Source organism: Phocoena sinus, chromosome 6, assembly GCF_008692025.1.
Source record: "Phocoena sinus isolate mPhoSin1 chromosome 6, mPhoSin1.pri, whole genome shotgun sequence".
Lineage (NCBI taxonomy): Eukaryota > Metazoa > Chordata > Mammalia > Artiodactyla > Phocoenidae > Phocoena > Phocoena sinus.
In genome coordinates, this window is record NC_045768.1 from 77,494,612 (window position 1) to 77,515,130 (window position 20,519).

The window sequence follows — 20,519 nt, forward strand, 5'->3', positions numbered from 1 at the left end:
TGTAGGTTCTTCCCTTTCTTCACTTTAAATATATCGTGCCACTCCCTTCTGCTTGTAGAGTTTCTACTCAGAAATCAGCTCTTAACCTTATGGGAGTTCGCCTTCATGTTGTCATTTTCCCCTTGCTGCTTTTAATCATTTTTCTTTGTCTTTAATTTTTGTCAGTTTGATTACTATGTGTCTCCGCATGTTTCTCCTTGGGTTTATCCTGTCTGGGACTCTCTGTGCTTCCAGGACTTGGGTGGCTATTTCCTTTCCCATTTTAAGGAAGTTTTTGACTCTAATCTCTTCAAATATTTTCTCAGCTCCTTTCTCTCTCTCTTCTCCTTCTGGGACCCCTATAATGCGAATGTTGGTGCATTTAATGTTGTCCCAGAGGTCTCTTAGGCTGTCTTCATTTCTCGTCATTGTTTTCTCTTTATTCTCTTCCGTGGCAGTGATTTCCACTATTCTGTATTCCAGGTCACTTACCCGTTCTTCTGCCTCAGTTGTTCTGCTATTGATTCCTTCTGGTATATTTTTCATTTCAGTTATTGTATTGTTCATCTCTGTTTTTGCCTTTGCCTCCATTCTTTTTCCAAAGTCCTGGATCGTCTTCACTATCATTATTTTGAATTCTTTTTCTGGAAAATTGCCTATCTCCACTTCATTTAGTTGTTTTTCTGTGGTTTTATCTTGTTCCTTCATCTTGTACATAGTCCTCTGCCTTTTCATTTTGTCTATCTTTCTGTGAATGTAGTTTTTGTTCCACAGGCTGCAGTATTGTAGTTCTTGCTTCTGCTCGAGTCCTATTCTTAAGTTTCTAAATGGCCAGGAAAGAGAGAAAGCCAAGAACTCAAGCTCCATGTGGAAACAATATTCATCCTTAGAAGGCAATAATAAAATCCATTACTTGACTGCAAGAAGCCAGAAGGCAGATTCTGGTCATGCCGGTAGGAACAGAGCTGGACTTACCAGAAATGGACCTATCAGTGGCATACAGGGAGCCCTCAGTATCTGTAATACACCATTTTATAAAACGGACTTAAGCATCCAAGGATCTTCGTAGCCAAGCATTTGCGGTTGTGGAACCGATTCCTTGCTGATACAGCAGAACATCTCTGTTGTTCACTGAGAAAGGAAGAACTGTTTAATTGGAGTAATGGCACCGAAGTGAGCACGACAACAGGAACTAAGGAAGCCAGAGAGTAGTGAGGAGGCTTCTAATTTGAGCAAAAGGTGTGTTGTGGAGAAATGAGAAAAAATGATTGCAACAGGTAATATAACCCTTAAGGGTAGGCACAGAAATTGAAATTTAGTTTAAGAAAAATCATGGAAGAGATGAGGATTTTAGGCACAGGCCTGAGCACAAGGAAGTGATTTTTTTTTTTTAAAGAAGACTGGCCTAGCTATGTGAATTGAAGGAGAAAAAAGGAGAGTCAATTAGGATATCTCAGAGGCTGGTGTTCAGACACTAGCTTATGTGCAGTTATTTGCTATAGCTTCTACTAGACCATATATTGCTCAAGAATAGAGAATATTTGGAACAATTTTCTAATCCAACAACACAATGCTTTTCTTTGTTCAGATCAGACTCCAGATGGATTATTACAGAAGGGAGGTAGAGAAGGAGGGAACGAGTAAGAAAAAAAGGCCCGTAGTTATATTTAAGTGTCATATGATGGAAGCTTGGCAAATGTGTGGCAGTGCAAACAGTACTACAAGGGTGTGAGTCAAATTTGCTGCCTTCTCATATATTTTCAGTAATCTACACTACATTAGAGCTGTATATGCAAGTGTAGTTTATGTAAATCCTGGTAGGAAGAAAACCTAAGGGTCTAAAATGTTATTTAATCCAATCAGTCACATTATTGATGACAAAACTGATAGCCAGACATCCGTAATTACAGAAATTCATAAGGAAAATTCAGACAATTATTAGAGCAATGAAACCATCACTGCAACTATTTGAGTGCCTCTGTGCCTCAGTTTCCTCACTTGTAAAATGGGAGGAATATCAGGCTAACTACTGGACTGACTAGTATGATTTAACTATCAGACAGATTAGTATGACTGACCTTAAATAGTAATTCTACAATTTTTACTACAGGTCAGGAAAATGAATGTTTACATTTTTGTTTGCCTTCATTTTTCTTTTAAATAATATTTCCTGAACTATTTCCTGGGTCTCAATATGAAGCACATTTCAAATAAGAGTTTTAAATGGATTAAGACAATATATAACTCTGCCAGAAGAGTGTCTGTTTATCATGAAGTAGCACAACTATTGGGCTTAAGTCAATGTTGCATATGGGAGTGAAGTTGGAACAGTTAGGGAAAAATTTTTCTGCTTATCTTTGTTTGTTTTTTCCAAATCTTGGGATATTGTCCTGCTTTCTTAAATTATTGCTGATCTTACCACTGAAGATTTGATTTCCTTTCACATTTTTCTCACACTACAAAGTTTCTGAAAACCACTGGTTTTCTCCTTTGTAGAATGAGAAAAATACAATTTTGGATATGGAAGTAGTATCTTGAAAATATTTTCAATTTTAAAACAGAAGAAACCAAAGCACCAAGTGGTCATGTGTCTTACTCAATGCTAACAATTAAATCAGCTAGTCCTTAGTAAAGTGCTTCTGCTCTCTACCTCCCAGAAGATGACGCCTACGCTTGCTTTCACAATCATCCAGAATAGGGGCCTGATCCTGAAATAGCCAGGGCTCATAAGATGATTTCTCAATTAATGTCTTTTCTTTGCATCATTTATGATAATTGAGAGGTCTAAGTTTTGGTTATATTCTTTTTGTTGGGCAATTTTCTTTCAAAACCAGGACTGAAATTCAATTAATTCAATCAATAAGTACTCATTCTAAGCGGGCTTTTACAGTTGACATTTCAAAATATCTGCAAAAATACAAGTGTTTATTTTTTAAATGCTGAACTTCGAGTTCTCAGATATCATTTCCTGAAACAATGCTCATAACTAGGCCTTGTTTCCTTGTTTTTGTTTTTTTAGGTCTTTCCTTGAGGTATGCAGGATCTTCGCTCCCTACCAGGGATTGAACGTGTGTCCCCTATATTGGGAGCTCACAGTCTTAACCACTGGACCACCTAGGAAGTCCCTAGACCTTGCTTCTTTGTACGCTGGCCTTCTGTATGTATTGTAGTGGATTTTTTTACCATATTGAAGTAACCAAGCATTTAGACATGTTCTCCTAAGCAAAATTCATCACTCTCATCTCCGTGAGTCAAACAGTACTCTCTTCATTGAGATAGAAGAGCACTTATCAAAAGGCCTTGTTACTCTCTGTGTACATTCTCTCTTACTAACAGTGAGTTCTGAAGACAGCCTTACTCATCTTTATATTCCCAATATCTATCTAGCATGATATGTGGTACTTGATAGGCACACAATATACATTTCTGAATAAGGGAACCCAAATAGTCAGTGAATCGAGGAAGGTCAAACTATCTTCTTTGAGCCAAAAAATACAAATTATTATAAAATGCCTTGTATTTTATTAACTGACACCATGTACCCTATATAGTATTTAAATAAATACTTGTTGACTCACTAATTAAATATCCAACATCCTGAGTGGCCTCACAACCAGGACAGACCTGGACACAACCATAAGGGCAAGGTGAAAGAAATGGTTCTGGCTAATCAAATTATGTAACCTTTGAAAATTTGAAAATGGACTACATAATACACCAAAAGTATCCATACTTCATTTTCCAAAATAAATTCTTTTGAAAATGAATGGAATTTATTTTGGAAAATGAAGGAAAAGAGGATATTTATGATAGAGGAATACAAATGTCTAAAAATCTGAGGATAACAGCATACTGTATATTCTTTTAATATTTTTTAAAATTTACTTTTCAGCAATTGTAATAATGGGTACTGGCTTAAAATTACCTTACATTTGAGAAATTACATTATAAATATAAGTGAATATTATAGTAATTTGCTTTTGATCACCACTCTTTTTTTTGATTACCACTCTTTTATTTAAATGATCTTATTAAAATTAATCTTTAATGTGACTAAAATGCAGAATAGTTACAAAATAATGCTTACAAAATATGAAATTATACTTTAAGTACTTTTATGTTAAACAGTGTTAAAAGCAGTCTTTCTCTAGAAATTCAAATCAATAAATATGTTCATTTTTACAGTAAAAAATAGAAATATATTTATATAGTTTTAGTCTAAACTCCATTAGCTCACATAAGACTAAAAATCTGACAATCAAATACTCAATTGGAAGGAAAGTAATTTCAGAATACCTAGAATCTTTTTATCTATGGCCATAGATAAAAAATTATATTAGACCTTTAGGTATGAAGCTATATACTAAGAGAGCTGCCTGCATTCTTGGTATAAAACTGTATGTACAACAAAGTTTAATGTTTTCTGATGAAGCATTAACTTTTATTTTGCTAATGTTAACACCTTTGCATGTCCAGAGAAATACAAATATTCCCTTCCTTCTCCTTCTGTTATAGAATTAAGCCCTCCTTCCACCCACTAACAATACAAGCTTCCGTTTTGCTGCTGCTAATGGAACAGAAGTCTCTAATCAGTCTCCCTAATTCCAATATCAATAAACCACCCCCTTACACTGCCCTCCACACTCTGTTAGAATTTTCTGGCTAGAGCAAAGATCTGATCATATTCGTTTCCAGTGTTGTATCAGTCTCTACAGGTAGCCAAACCCCTTAGCACCTTTTAATGACATATGTGATTTCTTAGAATGTCTCTAATATATCTACTATAGAATTATTAATGTAGTGTAATAGTTACCTATATTCACAGAAACTTGTGCAGATAGAACTTTAAGGAAAGGGATTGTATCTCATTCATCGTTTCATTTCTAGACTTGAGTACACAGAAGTAATCAATAAACATCTGTCAAAATAAATGCTGAATGTATAAATATTAATCATGGGTAAATGTAGATCTAATGACATTACTTCCCATTCAAGTCACTGCTAATTTGACTATAATTGAGCCAACAATCTTCCCCATGTATGTTTAAATACATTTCATTAAAGATACTAACAGATTATTATTTTAATAAACAGATTACCCATGGAAACAAGCTCAACTTTAGAAAATGATCTACTTTAACAATCTGGTGCCTGATGAGAATGGGAGAAGAAACAGAGGAAGAGAGGGAAAGGAGTGTTATTGAAATGTGTCTCCTACATAACACCAATAAGCCCTAACCCACTGAGGTACACATTGTGATCATTTTCTTACTACAGTTGTGTGAGTTTGCTGGGATGTATGCTCAACAAGAAATCCACTTTGATGAAATGCATTTTTCAGTCTGGAAGATTAAAGTCCAACTTTATTACCAATCTCATTTCTACCACTTTGTAGTTGCCTTTAGTTGTATTAAACCTGTCTGGTGGCAAAATGAATGACCTCCTCCTTACTGAAACCATACAGTGACTCGTATTGTTCACCAAGAAAAAGAGAATTCTTGTATTAAAAGAATACCAATTACAGATCCCTGATGGCCCATTCATAGTATCTCCACTAACGGATGAAAAAAATGTTCCCTGCACAGACTGCATCTTTTTTCAAACATTTGTGGTGTCCCAGCTTAATAAAAAGAGGAAAAAAGAGGCACACGTAAAAATCAAGGAATAAACTGAAACCCCCTGATTACTGAGAATGGAAGCAAAATAAAGAATAATGTGAATCTCATAAACACTGTGAGGAATCACATGCAGGTCAATGCATGTTACAGCTTCCCTTTGCAAATACTAAAATATTAATACCTATGGGTCTTTAGTGAAATACTAGGCTATTTTTTTAGGTATTATAGTAAGATTTTTACTTATGTTTAGAATGTATGTATGTTTAAATGTCAAGCAAAATAACACACAAAATCACAAAGAGAATTCTAAGTCTCATCAATTGTATTACAATAATAACTCATTCCCCAAGAATATTCCCTGTTCTGTATTATCTACAGAACACTGCAGATACTTCTATTATTGCTATTCTATCATGAAATTGTAATTTTACTTTCTGGAGTTTCTTTTTTTTTTTTTTTTTTTTTATGCGTTACGCGGGCCTCTCACTGTTGTGGTCTCTCCCGTTGCGGAGGACAGGCTCCGGACGCGCAGGCTCAGCGGCCATGGCCCACGGGCCCAGCCGCTCCGCGGCACGTGGGATCCTCCCAGACCGGGGCACGAACCCGTGTCCCCTGCATCGGCAGGCGGACTCTCAACCACTGCGCCACCAGGGAAGCCCTCTGGAGTTTCTTAAAGAAAAGGATTAGATTTCCATGTTTTTATCAGTGCCTAAAAAGTAAGCTTTCTATAAATGATCTTTCAGTAAATGATTAAATAAATGAATTTTAGAAAATTTTCATTCTAATAATCATCTTAACACAATGTTCTTTCATTCCTTGATTTTCTTATTCTTTAATCTGTTTATGCTACAAAACATTAATGTTATGTGCTATATTATACGTAGGAAGAATAGTATATACATTTATATAGAGTATGATGTCAACTATGCAATTTTAAAAATCATACAAAAATACTGGGAGGAAATGTCTCCCAGTATTAGGAATTACTTCTGAGTGTTAAATTCTGGCATTTATTTTTATTCTCTTTATTTTTTGTTAATGTTCTGTTTTTCAACAATTAATATGCAATGCTTTTATAATCAGTAAAAAATCTTTTATTAAAACATCCCATTATGATTCTCGTTGATCTGACCAATCTAAGCTGTGATAAGCACCTACTCTTACCACTCTATAGGTAATAGTGGTAAGGTAAGAGTGGTCTTAGTCTCCTATAAAATCATATATGATTCTTTCAAAATAAATGAAGTCATTACCAGTCCATGTATCTGGACGATATGGCTAGAATGTATCCCACCATTTAGCAGCAATATATTTAAATTGTACAAAATAACCACAAAACAAAAATAATATGTTTCAAGAACAATCGTTTATAAGTAGTGAGTTTTTTTAATAAAGGTAAAATATTATGTCATATTTCAATCAGTGTTATAAATCAGTGATTAGTTTATAAAGAGAAAATGAACAATCTAGAAAGAAGATTAAAAAATAATTATGGTAACACCATATATAACATGCAGTAAACAACTCAAGGAAACTAAAAAATAAATACGTGAAATAACAGGTCAACGTATTGCTTTAAAAAGCTGAGGTCTAGATCTTACTAAGAATATTAAAAGAATAAAAATAATATATTCTTTAATATATTAAAAGAATATAAAATCATCAAATGAAGAATTGCTTTCAAGTCATAAGTTATAACCTCTGAATATGTAAGGCAGAGATGACTTTATATATAGTTTTTCTTAGAATTGTAAATTATTCTAATTGCTTGATTGTTCTAAGATTTCCACAATACAATTTCATTTTTAGGAAATAAACTTCTATGTTAAATAGACGTGAATTCAAACTCTGCTTAACAATTTAACTGTGTCCTAGCCAATTTACTTAACTGCTGTAAACTACACTTTTCCACCAATAAAGGGGGAATAATACCTAACTCATGGTGATGCTGGGAGGAATGCAGAGTAATGAATACAGTACGTTTAGTAACTTAGAAAGTAGAGTAGCAGTAGGTATCACCTCCCCACTTCCAAAAGGTTAAACTTATGGAAAGTAGGTGATACCAAACTTTCCCGACACTTCCAGGAAACAAGCTATACTAAAGTGATCCTAAACATGGAGTGCAGTGTATCTTAAATACGGCTATCCAGAAAGGTCTTCTCACTCTCAGCAAACTCACAAACTTGCTACACATAACGTTTGAAACTAGGTAGAGACCAATCAATCTTCCACAGCCTATCTTCTAACTACTCCCATGAAAGTTACAACTGCAGATTGAATCCTTTCATTTGTGTCAAGAAGTCAGACCAGTATTCGTGGGTTCTCAGAAGTAAGAGACATCTAGGATATGTGTGGGCAGACAAAGATGAGATGGAAATGGTGCAGTTGAGAGTGTTTTCAGGTGATGAAGTCATAAAATTATCCATGTAGATGATAGATACATTGTGCAAGTGGGTATCTGTGTGTGTGTGTGTGCAAATATACGTGTGTGCAAATATATCTCCAATTCTTCACATCTCCTTTGAAATGTGACTTTACAGCTCCTCCCATCAACAGATGGACTGTGTTTATCCTTCTTTTGAATCTAGGCTAGCCTTGTGATTTGCTATGTCTGATAAAATGTCGTAGAAATGAGGATGTGTCTGTTCTGAACCTAGGTCTCAACAAGCCTTGCACTCTTTCTTAGAGTCCTGTTCACTGTGTAACATGAGACCCAATCTCTCCCTTTGCCCCAACAGTCCACTAGTCAATAGCCAGACCTGTGAGTGAAGCCACCCTGAATGGCTGTCAGCAGAAGTTAGAAGGAGAGGTGAGCCAGTCACGATTAGACAAGGCTGGCTCATAATACAAGAACTATCCAGCAAACCCACAGATTCTTGGACTATAATAAATGATTATGATTTGGAGACAGATTTTGGGTAATTTGCTACACATCAATAGCTAGATACACAGTGTGAGGTTTACAGCATGACCTGGGAAAAAAAAAAAAATAAATGTTCTAGTTAATTTCATGGTTAACTGAAAACGCTGAGCCCTCATTACTTCCTTGACACTATCTTGTGGAAACAAGAAAATTTAAACTTTCATCTCTGGACTCTTTAAAAGCTAGTTGATTGTTTTATCAATCTTTGAATGTGCAGCTGTTCAGTGGGGTACAGGGGTTAAGAATACGGGCTTTGAGATTAGATTTCCTATGTCTGAAATCTGCCTGCGTGACCTGATGTAAACTGCTTAATGTTTACAAGCCCAAGTTGCATAATCTCTAATATTGGGATAATAATGCTACCTACCTAATAGAAATTAAATAATGCAACCATCATAATGACCGATGCTGATGCATTGTAAGTATAATTATGTTAATTATTATTAGATGCTAAAAGAAGTTGCTAAAATCAACCTTTAAAATGGGCAAGCAGAGAACTCTGTGGTCTTTACTATCTGTGGCCCTACAATTATAAAATTCAATATATAGCCCTCAGGAAACTCAGTACTATTTAACTAGTCATGCTTAGAATGACTACTTGTTGGGTTGAGGATGAAGAAAACAGTGATAGATTTTACATGAAGACTGTCATCCTGACATCTTTAAACTCATTTACCTCAATATATTAAACACCAGAAAATTCAGCACCTTGAAAGATACATGTAAAAAGCTAGTGGATGTTGCAGGCACCTAATACATTTGGACACACATCAGTAGGTGGATCAGGGTGAGGGGCAAGATCCTACCCTCTCCTCAAGCAAGTTTTTGCCTCAGTTATTCTCCAAGACTGTCACATTTTGAATAGATAAAATGATATTGGATTATGCGTCATCTGAATGGAGGCAGAAATTCTACTGAAAACAGGCTCCGATTTTTTTCCTGAAAAAGTGATTTGCATACTTTCTGTGCATATTTCCCAGAACTTCTAGACTGTATTTATAATCACTAGACTGGATTAGGAAATATTTTTGCACCAATTGCTATGACAATGCGTAGCCACTTACAGAAGTTAAAACTTGACACTGACTAGTGTTAGGGGTAAAAGCTTTAAATGTGTTATCTGTCAGGAAAAAAAGGGAAAGACTGTTGGGGTGTTCTGTGGAACGTGAGTGTGTTTAATATGAATTCTATATGTACTAAATTGAGCCCTATTTTACGATTGTCAAGAATAATTACATGTACTTTAAATTGTGGCATGTTTGTAAATAGTTTTGACATTCTCTAAGGAAAATTATTATATCAGAAAAAAATCTGAATAATCTAAATTGCCTCTACATTGAAATATTGGGCCAAAATTACATAATTCATCAATTCCATAATGCATATTTTTATTATTTTTATTTATTTATTTATTTGTGGTATGTGGGCCTCTCACTGTTGTGGCCTCTCCCACTGCAGAGCACAGGCTCCGGACGCGCAGGCTCGGCGGCCATGGCTCACGGGCCCAGCCGCTCCGCGGCATGTGGGATCTTCCCGGACCGGGGCACAAACCCGTGTCCCCTTCATCGGCAGGTGGACTCTCAACCACTGCGCCACCAGGGAAGCCCGGTAATTGTTTTCTTAATGAAGTTTTAGTAGAATTTCATTCTATGTGCATTCATGTCTATGTGCATAATGTCTCAACTTAATTTCTTACTGAGAGTCACTGTCAATGAAGTCTGAAAATCACTAGATTACATCATCTCTAAGAATGATTCTAGCCTTAGATCCTGGGGTATAAGCCAATTATGCCAAATGAGCATTTGAAACACTTCATTTAGAAACGGATGCTGAAGGGTCCCGAACTGCACTGGCTGATACAGTAGCCATTATTAGCCATATGTGCTATGTACATTAAATCAATTATAATTAAAATGAAATTAAATATTCAGGTCCTTAGTTACATCAGACACCTTTCAAGTGCTTTATAACCACATGTGGATAGTGGCCATGATATTGGAGAGTGTATATGTAGAACATTTCCATCATTTTAAAAAGTTCTGTTAGGGAGCCCTCCTCTAGAACCATCCCATGCATTAACCAGTGTGTTAAACCTAGCCTAATTAACCCAATCCTGGGACTAGTAGAATGGATTTCATTAAATTTATGTCATATAGATGAGGAGAAAACTCTAATCTTAATTCGTAATTCATACTTTAATGCTTTATTCACACACCATTCATGTCACCATTTCAGGCTATTTCTTTGCCTTGCCATTAAATTAGCACCGCTTCTTATCCTTCCATTGCTTTCTTTTCTAGCTTTTATTTAAAATTTCATTCTCATGTGGGTGAATGACTTGCTCCAATGCTTTATTTTGCTTTCATCCATTTCCAAAGTTCATATGAGGTCATGCTAAAAGAAGCCTTTTCCCCTTGGAAATCTAAATGTTTCATTCACTGTTATTCCTACTTGGCGCATGTGAAACAGAAAAACATGAAAAAAAGTTTCTGGTTTTGGTTGCTTTGTAGAGGTGTGATTTCTCCTTCTATGTAAACCTGCTTTAATATAAGACCATTATTTTTGATGACGGGCATCTGACAAATGGATGGGGTTGAAATAATTTTTTAATGGTTGTAAGCATCATTTTTATTATATTATTGTTCAGAAAAATCACTACGATTTTAGTCAAGCCATATGGGTTTAATTCCTGATACTAACTTGCTTTGTAACTTAGACTAAGTCTCCAAATCCATTCTATGACTTCTTCTTCCTTCATAAAATAAAAATAATTCTACTGGTACTACCTCCCTTAGTGGAGCTGTTGTAAGGGTAAAGTGCCAGTATAAATAAGTACTTGCTCATTGAGAAGTGTTAGAAAATAGAAATGTTATTACTCTAATATTCTGCTTTCTGAGTTCATGTGTTTTATACCATATGTTTACCATTTTGCACAGTTTCAGAGTTTCAGGAGATAATAGTAATTCTTCCATATTTGTTAAATTAATGGATTAGATGGGTGGACGGATGAATGATAAAATGAATGCATATATTGACTCTAAAATGTTAAAAACTTTAAAAACATTCGTAATAAATTACGTAAACATACATAATATATATACATATAAAACATACATATATTGCATTGAGTTACATCCTACCTATTCCAAAAGAGTTTAATACAGCATGATGTTCAATATATTATGTGGCATAAATATCAAGATGTATTTAACTGTAGAAACTCGATATTTCAATACTCCAAGCTAAGCATCATCGCTTTGTCGGGACTATTCATAGGTGTTTGACCTTGGGCAGGTAACCAGCCCACCTGAAAGCATGTGGTCTGCAAACCACCACTTAAGATACCAACCATTAATTATCTCTGCCATTATTTTGTTCGTTTGTTCCTTTTTTGGAGAGAGAGGCCTTCTCTTTCCTTTAAAAAAAATAAATAAAAGCCCATGACTATGACTTTCACCATTCTCTGATCGATATTTTGCTCTAAATACAAGTGCGTGTATCAGCGGCTATTTTAAGATATCCTTTTGATCATTAATCATTAAAATAGAACATTATCAAGAATTACTGAGATGAGGAAGTCCAGGAGGGATATCATCCTTCTACTAATATCCTGTCTCTGTTTATAGCAACCCTGTGGTAAGTCCTTCACCCTCCACCACTGCTGCCTGCAGCACCATTGATTTAGTGACAGTGAGTTAAGGAACTTGCCTTAGATCTTGTTCTAAAATATCAAAAAAAGTTAATGTGAGCTTTATTTTATTGTCCCTGGTTTAGAAAAGGTGAACAAAAGTCAATTTGAAATAACACATATAAAGTGTTTGGAACCACGGGCCTCAATAAATGTTAACTATAATTACTATCTTCATTTTCAAGTGGAGAAACCACATATTCAAGTTCATTGCATTGTTAAAGACCCTTTAGTTATTAAATAATAAAGCCATGAAAGCTATAGGAATACATATCAAACATGAAGAAAATATAGAAAAGGTTTGATATATTTTAAAAAATACTAAATCATCACATGTCAGAACTAGAGAGGCTTTCAGAAGCCACATAATCAAAACCTCCGATTTTATGATGAAGAAATGGTGGTCCAAGGGATGAAGGTCACACAGACTGTGGGCATTTATCTTGTTTAAGATAGAAGTGATAGAACAGATGACTCAGCTCTTGATGTACCACTATCTTTTCATTTGGTTTAGCAATATTCCTCCTCATTTGAAAATTCTAGAGGATACACCGTTGTCCTACTAAGAAAAATTAATTTCTTCAACCCACACTTTGTTGAATTTGTTTTATTAGCTACAGCAGCATCTAAAGTGGTATCTTGGCAGGCAGATATGTAAGAGCAGAGAGGGAAGAAAGTTTAAAGTAAAGAGGTTAGCAGGTACAAAAGCCTGGATCCGAAACCGAGCCAGGTATATTGGAGAAGAGACAAGATGCAGCATGTTTGGGGGCACAGATGGAAGAAGGGGAAAGAGGGAAGGTTAATAAATGAGGCTGGATAGGACGAAGAAGACAAAAGCATACAAGTTCTTATAAGCTATAGAGCCATTGCCAAATATCATCAGCATTTTAGTTCGCATTTGTCTTCTGAAGAGACAGGCAAGTTGTCATGGAAGTGGGGATGCATAAAAAGAGGGGAAAATGTTGAAATGACTGAGAAACCTATATAGAGGTGAGGGAAAGAAAGCATGGACGCTTTTGGCGAGACAATTTGGGAAGCCAAATTTGAAATGGATGTGGTGTCACTGTATTAAACACTCTTTTGGAATAAGGTAGGATTTAGATCAACAGAATGGTAGGGGATATTTTACTCCTTTTCTTTTAGAAGGCTGAGTAATATTTGTTCTATATGGTCTCTACATAATTACTCCAGATTATGAAAGTGGAAAGATTCAGTGACCAAATGAAAACCATAAGTGTTAATTTACAAACATTGACACTTAGAGGTGAAAAGCAGATATTAACTGGTTCAAGGCATTTGCACAGTTAGCATTTTATACTAAGCTAAGAGTTAAATGTATAACCTTAAAAACAGTGCATAGAAGTTACAGTAAGAATTGAATGGGTTTGTCAGCCCTTTATGTCAAAGTCTCCTAAGAGATTCGGGACACATTGTTTTCATGAAAGGTTTAAAATATTTTAGAAGTATAAAAGTGGCTGAGAGTCTTAAGACTCAGAGAAACCAGAGAGGAAATACCAATGAAATATTATAGAAATGTAGACCTGGACTACCAGAGCGGTATTTGACTTTGAAATGACTTTTAGATGATATTTTTTAAAAAGAGACTGGAAATTAGAAAAGTGAAAATCTCTAGTACTAGCCAGAAGGACATACTACATGTAATACAGCTGAAATCAACATAGAAGAGCATAAGAGAAACACTGCTAGAGGAGGGAGCAAGACAGCAAGACACTGAACTTCAGCATCATTCCACTTCTAAGTGTTATCACTCTTTCCGTCTGACCAAAAATTAAAAAAATAAAAAAGCATTTTTTGGGAAAGAAAGACAGCTTATCTTGTTCAATATTACTACAGAAAGTTTCAGAGAGAGACTTTTGGACAGACTGTTTTTACTTTCCAATCCATCATTTTGTCATGAAAAAATCTATATTGCTTTTTTTCATATTTGAACTTCAAATTCAATAAAGTTTTATTTGAAAAGGATAAAACTGCTAATTTGTATATACAACAAAATACATGAATTCAAAGATCAAATATTAAGGTTTTTATTAGTAACAAAAATCTTGCTGTAATAATGTATGTTAGACTTGAAATGACTTGTTTTTATTTACTTATGCCAAGTAATTCTCCCCTATTAATACCTATAGTCACCTATAGTGACTCTCTTTCTATACATTTTCTCTCCTTACTTTTATCGCTTTTTCTGTCCTTGTATAAGTATCTTGTGGAGTTATTTTAACATACTAACCATAGGTCTTAATGATTAGGCATTATATCAATTTAGTTTTATATCAATGGCTTTGTAGCAAAAAACTTCAGTTGTAAGAGTTAATTGAATTTTTCAATGCCAAATATTTGACAATTTTATAATTTAAATTTTAAATATTTTATAAATAAGTGGTTTTTTAAAATAAATTAACATTAGGTGTACTGCTACATGATAAATCATGGTTTTGCTAGGACCTAATTATAGTTCATATTATGTGTAAAATAGATATTCACACAATAGACTCTAGTTTTCTGGAACAAAGGATATGATCGATAATTCTTCAAGACAATTGGGTATTTTCAAAGAAAATTTCACATTGATCTAAGATGCCACAGTTCATACACTAAAGTAGTATTGTGTATTTTTATTTTACATATGTTTCTGGGTTGTATCCAATTATCCAAATTGGAATGTATTTCAGCCTACTTCAGCCAAGAACTAAACTGTTTCATTTACTGTTTTATAGATTATGTATTGGTGATAGAATCTATTCATTTTACATATTTTCTTGGTTATATTAAAAAAATCTATAATCTAGGGCAAGTTAAATTCTCTATGCCTCCGTTTCCCATATGCAATATAGGCATTTTATAAGCACTTACTGGATAGAATTATTGTAAAAAATTTTAAACTTTAATAAATATACAATATATAGAACACATAAAATGTAGAAAGCATCATATAAGTATTAGCTCTTGAAATATTAATAGAAAAAAATATTATCTCCCTATAGGAAAGATTCATCCATTTTGTGGCACAGAACTATGATTTGTTACTGTATAGAATGCCCTTGCATGAATACTCCATAAAGTATTTACCTGTTCTACTGTTAATGACATTTTATTTCTAGCTTGTGAATATTACAAATAATGTTGCTATATTCTTGTACATGTCTCCTTGTGCATATGTGTGAGAGTTTTTCTTGGGGATATCCCTAAGAGGGAATTGCTAGGTCATGATACACATATATTCAACTTTGGCAGATAATGCCTAAGAGTTTCCCAGGTGGTTGTATCATTCATATGCCCACCAGCACTATATGAGAGTTCCAGAGAATACTGTCTTTTAATTTTTAATTTTAGGTATCGTGCTGGTATTTAATGACAGTTCAGTTTGGTTTAATATGCACTTACTGATTACTTATGAGGCTGACCATCTTCATATATGTTTGTTGGCAATCTCCTGAAGTGACCAAGCCACTTGCCTTTATTTTAAACATTTTAATTAAAATTTAACCCAAACATAAACTTTACAAATCCCAACACTATAGCTCAATAAATTAACACAAAGCAAACACTTCCATGTATCTACCAGCTAGATCGAGTAACAGGATGTTCCAGTGCTCCAGAACATACCTTCATGCCCCCTCCCAAATATAACCTCTTTCTTTTGACCAAGTGATCATTATTTAAATTTCTAACATAATTTAGTTTTACTTATTTTTAAACTTGATATAACTAATTATATATTTATACACACACACACACATATATATATTTGCCATCTTTTACTCAGCATTATGTTTGTTGACATTTACCTATGTATTATATGTGGTTCTAATTCATTCGTTATCATCATGGTATAGTATTCCATTACATGAATACAGCACAATTTATTAAATTCTATTGTTGATGCTTATTTTTTATTTTTACCTGTAGGCTATAATAAATTATGCCACTATGAACACTTTTATATGTGTTTTTTGGAGCATATACATTCTAGTGGGAATATTCGTGTGAGTAGAAGCACATTTGTTAAGCTTTGATAATGCCAAACATTATTACAAAGTGACTACAAAATCTGCACAATAACTTTCATCTTGCAAAAACTTTTATATTTCCTTAAACTTGTTAGCACTTTGCATTGTCACTACTACTCACATTCCAGCATGACTAACATTTTAAGAGTATGTCACTGAGCTTTCAAGATGCATTTCCTTCATAACTAATGAAAGTGATCACTTTTCAGTTTTAAAAATTTGACAGTCATTATTTCTTAAAATATTTCTGCCACATTGCTTCTCTCATCTGCTTCAAAGACTTCAATTATACATGTTACAAATTCTTACAGCATCTTCTTTCTTTCTTTTCTCCTTTCACTTTCCATATTTTATTCTATATATTTTTTCAAACTGCCTTCAAGTTCACTGACTCTGTCCTCAGCTGTGTCTAACCTGCTATGAAATTTAATAATTATGTATTTTGCTTTTCAATTCTAAAATTTCAATTTGGTTCTTTTTCAGATCTTTTGTGTCATATTTTTTGGCAATTTTCAGGATTCTGCTGAAAATTTCAATGTCATCTTTTATCTCCATAACATAGTAAACACAGTTATTTTAACACCTATCTCTCGTAATTCCAGTATCTGGAACACCAATCACCCTGTTCTCCAGTTTCTGCTGGTTCTGGTGAATACTGTCTCCTTATATGACTGTTTTACTAGTTTATGTGCCAATCACTATACTTGAAAAAATATTATAGAAATAACTTCAGGCTAGGGACAATATTCACTTCATTCAGACAGGATTTTTTTATGGTTATCCTAAACATCTTGATCCAGGAATGATAATTCATTTTCAAAGATTTATGTATTTCCTGCATCACCCTTATATCTCAAGGCAGGGATTTAGTCCCTGTGAATGCTGATTATTCTTTCATCTAGGCCTGTTGGGCTCCAAATCAACTGTGGGAATTTACCATGCCTCTTACCTTTGACAGACCCCAGACTAAAACTTTTGTCCTTGTAACATTTTGTGGCTATCAAAGCTTCTGCTCAATCATTCATCATCTCAGCATTCTCTTCAAGAAACAGCAAATTCCTCAGGGGAAACGTGGCTCCCAATTAATTCTCAGATCATCTCTCTGAATTTTTTTTACCTCTCATATCTTGGATATTTAATTCTTCAGTGCATTGTAAGCTCTCTAATGTGTTCAGGTTTTTATTTTCTATTTTGTTCAATATTTCTAGTTTTCCTCATTGGGATGTTTTGACTAATTTACTTAGTATGCATTACTGAAAGGTGAACTCTTAGTACTACCACTTAACCTTTACCAACCCCTTTCATTGCAATTTATTAAGTTGCTTATTTATTTTTCTCTTACATTTATTTTAGCTTATGTTTTCTTTTTTATATTAAGTAGAAAAAAGACAGTGTCAGTTTAGCAGCTAGTATAAATACATTACAATCAACATGGGAATTCAGAAGCATTCCTCTCAACCAGTCTTCCCTTCTGTCTTACTTCTGTTTTTCCCTAATTGATTTTTCAAGAGTGGCTATAACAGACAAATAAACCTCACCTGAGCCATTTTAAAGGTCCTCAGGTTAATTCTCCTCTTTACATTAATAGCTACGTTTCCTTTCATTTACAGCATGTGCCAGGCACTATGCCAAGCACTTCAACTATTTTTCAATAGCCTTGAAAATAATTTGACAAGTTAAGTATGCTATTCTATTTTGTTGATAAAAATCTGAATCCCAGAGGAGATAAATAAAATGTCTAAAGTCATATAATTTTAAAGTGTTAGCAGCTGAATTTAACTCCAAGTCTGTAATTGGCAAAAGCCATTTGATTAAATCCTACACGAGTTATAAACAAAATAAGGTATAAACTATAAACCCTCTGCAGGAAAAATAAAATGGCTGTTATTGATAAGGTTGTGCTTAGCTGGCCTTGTTATCATTTTGGGGTCTGTAATTTAAGAGAAATATATAGAAATAAGAGCTATAAATTTAGTGTTATAAGATTTCATAGGTGGGATAATTTACAGAAAAAGTCAATGTGGTTTTCGGATTCCTGCCTCTTTGCGGGTTCTCATTAACCTCATGGAATGAAGTATCACATCTATCTATTAAAGGTAATATCCTAAGTCAGAATTCTTAAATTCTTTATGCTTGCTGCACGGTTTGGAATTATATAATTTTTGATGGTTCATTTAAAAGCCTTAGATACTGAAGAACTATAAACAAATCTGCATAATAATAATATCACCATTATAATATAACTATGTCACCATGTCTTTATAGTGTTCATACTTATCCACATATTTTCTATGGTTGGCTTCAGCAGTGTGATTGTGTGAATATTTGCTACCACTGAAGGAAACATTCACATATGATTGAATAAATTCAAAATCTTTTGGTTCTTGAATGCCACCATTCTGTGTTTCTCATCTCTTCCTTGCAGCACATTGGACTTCTTGCCACATGAAAGCTAACAGAATTTGCTGATACATATACTGAGTTAAAGAAAAAGTAATTTGTATACACGCTGATCAGAATTTCGCAGCGTGTCTAGACATGGTCCATGGCAACGGGATAAAGATGTCTGCTTAAGAGAACTAAACAGAGGTCACTAATCAGAAGGAACACATGAAAAAATATATAGCCTATGTTTGGTATTGAGGGTGGGTAAGATCTTTTTCATGTGTATTCTCATTTATACTCTCAAATTATTTTATTATATTTAAAAATACAAAAAATAGAGTTAGAGTAAGTAAAATATTTCTATTTTGAAGGAAGGGGAAACTGAAGATGTTAAGATGCTTTAACTTAGCAAATGCTCAGTAGTGAGTATAAATAGTGTCTACCAACTTTATGAAATGTTCAGGAACTTCTTGTCATTAGCTCATTAGGCTTTAGCTGAGTATGCACTAGTCAGGTATCCATCAGTGACTACTTAAATAATCATTAATTAGTGCTAATTGACTGTATTATAGACTGTCTTTGCAGGCTGATTTAAATAAGCAGGCCAACAGGCTGTACAATTTGTTACGAGTTCATACCGGTTCATTAAGGCAGGTTCTACGAGTTTGAAACAACTTAAGGTGGTTTTGTGCAATAAATCTAGTGCCAGCCAGAACTGGAATGCACACCCAAAGTCCACAGAATAGAGATTCTTACATTTGAGTATAGATCTATATTGATTTCAGTTTGTCTTGGATCTATAATAAGGAGAAATGAAAAATTACAGTTTTTATGTACCTGCATAAGCCTGCTGAGCAAGGCGAGTTCATGTTCCTGGGAGAAAAAAACTACAGTCAACAGGGTGCTTGTATTGTCCCCTTGGATTAATTGGGTGTTTCATTTCAGTAATAAATCACTGATATAAAGAAGGGGTTACAGTGAATCTAGCAGAACCCTAAGCTCACTAGGACCTGAGGCAGCACACACAGCACCATCTCCCTTCCTCTTGTGGAGCCTTTTCTTTCCTTGGTGGACTCAATCATTCCCTGTTTTTCTACCTTACGTTTTCTCTGATTATGTATACCCTCTCTTTCCTCATTACTCTGACTTGCCCAAAGCTTCCCTGGCCTTTCTAACCCTAAGTCTACTCCATGGACTTGCAGGTTCACTTCCTAAGGCTTATTAACCCAACTCTAGGAAAAGCCCTGGTTATGTCAGCACACCTGACCAGTTAGGGAAAGGCTGCAGCTGACTAAGGTGCCCACCACTGGCTCCAGGTGGAGACTAGCAGGTGAGTGTAGCTGCAATAGGTAGGTGGACAGGCACTGATGGAAATGTGTAATGCAATTATTTTAGGTTCTCAAATAGTATTTCACCTGACATCTAGGCTGCTTTTTTTTGGGGGGGGGGTCAAATTTTTATTTTTATCCTCCCTTTTTTTCAACTCTAAATAAGAAAGGGTCAACATTTTCATTTTAAAGTTTTAATTTGAAACAGTATATTTATGGAAATATTTCTGAAATTCATATCCAGGTAAGATGCTAATTCTAAAACTACATTATAATTCTGGCCATGACTTCAGTTGGATATGACTTTTTTTTCAGTTCCCTTCCTAAGCTATTATATAATTTTCTTGGCTATCATATTATCAAGCAATTGCATCTCAGAGATTGCTGGATTTTTGTAGTGGATGAAAAACTTTCTAAATTGATAAAATTACCATGAGCTTTTGAGCATAAAGGTAAAATATATATTTGGAATTTTTATTACACTTATAGTCATTAAATTAATAATTTAAATTATCCTGTAGATGGGAGCATTATAACAGCAGAGAAATATCATATAGCCATACCCCTTGT